The sequence below is a fragment of the Lactuca virosa genome, chromosome 9 (genome assembly GCF_052849685.1).
Source record: "Lactuca virosa cultivar CGN04683 chromosome 9, Lactuca_virosa_CGN04683_v6, whole genome shotgun sequence".
Taxonomy (NCBI): Eukaryota; Viridiplantae; Streptophyta; class Magnoliopsida; order Asterales; family Asteraceae; genus Lactuca; species Lactuca virosa.
In genome coordinates this window covers 162,120,483-162,124,421 of record NC_136434.1, presented here as the reverse complement: position 1 = coordinate 162,124,421, position 3,939 = coordinate 162,120,483, and the positions used below count along the sequence as shown (strand labels likewise).

Genomic DNA, 3,939 nt, shown 5'->3' with positions numbered 1-3,939 from the left:
ATTAAGTGATCAAAAGATAACTAATTAAATATATGGGTAGATTATGTAAATCTTCCATATCTTATATAGTGGGCTAAGAGGCTCCATGGATTATCAAGTTGGGTTCCACCCATATGATGCTCCATGGAGTTAACCCATGGATCATGAAATGAAGAGTCATGTTACATTAGGGTTTACCTAATGCAACACACTATATAAACCAAGGTGTTCTCCTCAAAATCGGCCACACTAAGAAACAAGAGGGCTAGAGCCGATTTTGCAAGTGTAAGATTCTCTCAAAGTTTACTCCTTTGCATTTGGTGTTGTGTGAAGCATTTGAGGCATCACACTTGGGGTGCTAGGCTCACAAGGTTTCAAGGATCATAATCAACAACAAGGTAAGTTATTCTATCTTTCATTCAAGTTAAAAATGTTCCCCATGTATGCTAGATAGGAATATAACCTTGGAATTCAACTTTGCATGATAATTAGACAAACATAGATCCAAGGTTATTAGGGTTGCATGTACATTAGGAAGTGTTAGAATGCTCAAAACCCATCAGATTCCAACTCGGCTTAGTACATGGTTGAGGTTTCCAAAGGAATTCGGGGAATATCTGGGGGAAGTTATAAACCTCTGGGATTCTCTTGCATGTCTTCTCTTTCTTATTTCCCTCTTTATTGTGCGGGTTAGGAAGGAGCGTGATGTTTCTTAACTAAGTAATCTTGTTCCTGAATGCTGGGGGTTTGTCTTTATAAGGTGAAAGAGTTTTGCTAATCGATTAGGTAAGGCAAAAAGTCTCTTTGCAGTGCTCGAAGTTTGCAAGGTGCGAATCAATCCAGTTCATGCCAATTGACGACGCTGGACTCCTAATAATAACAGATTTTATGTCGATTGGGAAGGAATGGTTGTTAGGAATGATAGGGTGTTCTACGTTAATGCTCTTATCACCACTAGTTTCGGTTTTGTTATTACTATTGCGTCTATTTTGTTCCTACTCGTTGGATGTTCTAGTAATACGAGAGTTCTAATATAAGGTGTTGAGACTTGTAATCTGAATTCTGCTAGGTTTCTCTATTATAGATGGGTGTAACCTAACCGTACATAATTAGGATTTAAAAGATAATCGACTGCGTGGTTCTACCCTGACTCAAAATCGGACCAGGGACAGAAAATATGGCGAAATCACACACTCTTAGTTCGTAGAACCTTAATTATGTATGTCCCTAACTTTTTACACGGAACCATCCTGGTTCACCCGTAAGGATTTTTAATTTCTCTGTGATGGTCGTAATTTGTCCGGATAGAGAATTAACTTTTGATTATGTTTTAATTGACAACACCTTTTTTTGAAAACGATTTGATGCTTAAATTTTGTTGTTTGAAACGTACCAAAATTTTTTGGTAGGAATTCTTGTTGATTCATCATATGTTAACTGTCCGATTCCCCCAGCTCTCCGTCATACTTCTCTGTCGGACAATCCCTCTTGAGATGTCCTGCTGCACCGCATTTGTGATATACTGGACTTATTCCAGCCTTGGGAGTTGGAGTGATGCATTGGACCAGGGTCCTAAAGAAATGGGCGATGTGTCCCTGCTTGTTTCACCTATTGCAACGTAATTCTTTGCAGGTTCCGAGATGGTGGTATTTGCACTTGTTGCAGTGTGGAAAGTTTCCAAGATATGATTTTCTCGGTGTGGGGGAAGTAGGGTTAGTAGGGGTAGTGACTGCTCCCGCTTGTTGCCTTTTGGTAAGCCTCTGAGCGAACTGCCTCCTTCTTCGTTCCCGGACTTTCGTTTCTTTCTCATAGGTTTAGGTTTTAGGGTGCATTGGCGAGATGTCCTTCGTTGGTTTCCTTGGTTGTTATTGCGGTTGAAATTACCAACACTTCTCCCATTTTCGTATGTGTAATTGGCGTTGAGGTGTGCCATGACAGCTGCCACGACAGCTATTACAGTGGCTTGGGAATAGTGAATGTAAAACTAGGGTTAACTACAAAATGGGTAAATTAATGTGTGAGCTTGTGTGATAAACCATCAACAAGATGTTAATTGAATTATTAATTTGATTAGCTAATTACAAGTCTTATTTAATCCGAATAATTAAACTAGGAAATTTATTAGTTTAATCACTTGATCACTGCTTAAGTTAATTTGTTTCCTAAGGATTGGTAATAGTGAATGTGAATCTAATCACCTTAGTCGGTAACCAATAACAATTAATCCATTGCACTTGTCATAAATCAACCATAGGAGTAAACAAATCGAACCTAAACAGAAACCTTTTTATTATTGAATTTAGTTAGTTTTTACTTGTTTTCAGCTGATTAGTTACTTAATCTGCGTGTTAGTTACTGTGTTAAAGTTTCTAGTCTTGTAAAACTAGAGAAAACCTTTTACTTTTATTATTTGTTTAGTTAATTCTAGTTATTAGTTTAATTTCCGTTCCTCGAGTTCGATACCCTACTTGCTCAGCTATACCACTAAAAGACAGGTTCACTGCCTTTGTGTGTTTAAATTACATCTTAAAAGTAGGACTAAAACCAATGCATTTTTATATACATCAAGTTTTTGGCGCCGTTGACGGGGAACGGTTCAAAAAGTAATTCTAATTTCAAGTATTCTCGATCCTTTGTATGAGATCTATCTTGCACAAAGTTACTGCTTTAGTAATTTAGTTATTAGGTTAAGTTTTAAGTGTTTCTGTTTTTAGAATTTTTGTTTAATTTATTTCTGTTTTAGCTCTGTACTCGCCGAGTGCAATCGAAGCTACTCGACGAGTCCATCGCTGAACGCATAGTTTTGTTTTTAGTTTATTTTTGTTCTTTTTACGCGTGTTTTCTGTTTTGATTGCAGTACGTTTATGACCAGAGGAGGAGGTACACCTTTGATTCCACCACTTCAAGACCCGGAAGCAACTTTGAGGAAAAACAAAGGCAAAACCGTAGGACAAACCGCAACATTGAAGAATTCGCCGTTGAAGAATCTCAAATCTGTTTTTACTAAGAAAAAGGGCAAGAAAGTGCGAGAATCCAGCATCTCTTCAGTGGCGGACGAAGACCCGGAGAAGGAGGATACCGAGTACGAATCCGAAAAGGAAGAAAGCGAATTTGAAGAAGGAAGCGACATAGAGGGCAAACTAGCTAACACCATGGCCAACATCGATGAAGTTGACATGGGTGAATGGAAGAAAAGGATGTGTGACGACACCGGCCTAGGACTCGTGCAACCTGCGATTCCCACAACTGCCACCTTTGAACTTAAGGGCCACATACTTGCTTAACTTAAGGAAATTCCATTCTTCGGAAAAGGATCATGAAGACGCATACAAGCATCTTGACGAGGTCAATGACATATCCGACTACTTCCATGTCCCTAATGTGGCTCGCGACATTGTTTTGCTTCGTATGCTACCAGTCACATTCAAGGGAGCCGCGAAAGATTGGCTGAAATCACTCCCTCCAGGATCCATCACTACTTGGACTAAAATGAAAGAGGAATTTATAGACCAATTTTTCCCTCCCTCAAAGATAGCCAAATTGAAGAAAGCCATCGCCAATTTTCACAACAAGCTGGAGAGTCACTTTTTGAAGCATGGGAAAGATACAAAGGCTTACTAAGGAACTGCCCACATCACGATCTAAACAGCCAACAAGAAGTCTCCATTTTCTATGATGGAGTAAATGTGAGAACCAGGAAACTCCTTGATTCGCAAGGACCACTCACAAAGAAAGCACCCCCAGTGATAAAGGCCCTAATTGAAGAATTCTCTAAGCACTCTAGAGAATATCACAACCCAAGGAATGACAGAACTCGAGGTGTGGTGAACCCAATTACTGATGATATGGCAGCAATGAGGGAAAAATTGGAGAGCATGGACCGAAGAATGACTAAGATGGACTAATCCATCCATGCCATTAGAGTGGGATGTAAAAATTGTAGAGGGCATCACCTTACTA

General features: G+C 39.3%; 1 non-coding gene across 1 annotated transcript; it reads right to left on the bottom strand.

The window, feature by feature from the left end:
* Positions 1–3,516: 3,516 nt before the first annotated feature.
* On the bottom strand, positions 3,517–3,622 carry LOC145141746 (small nucleolar RNA R71). Its single transcript, XR_013722941.1, has one exon. It is a non-coding gene; the product is annotated as a small nucleolar RNA R71 (small nucleolar RNA).
* Positions 3,623–3,939: the final 317 nt, after the last annotated feature.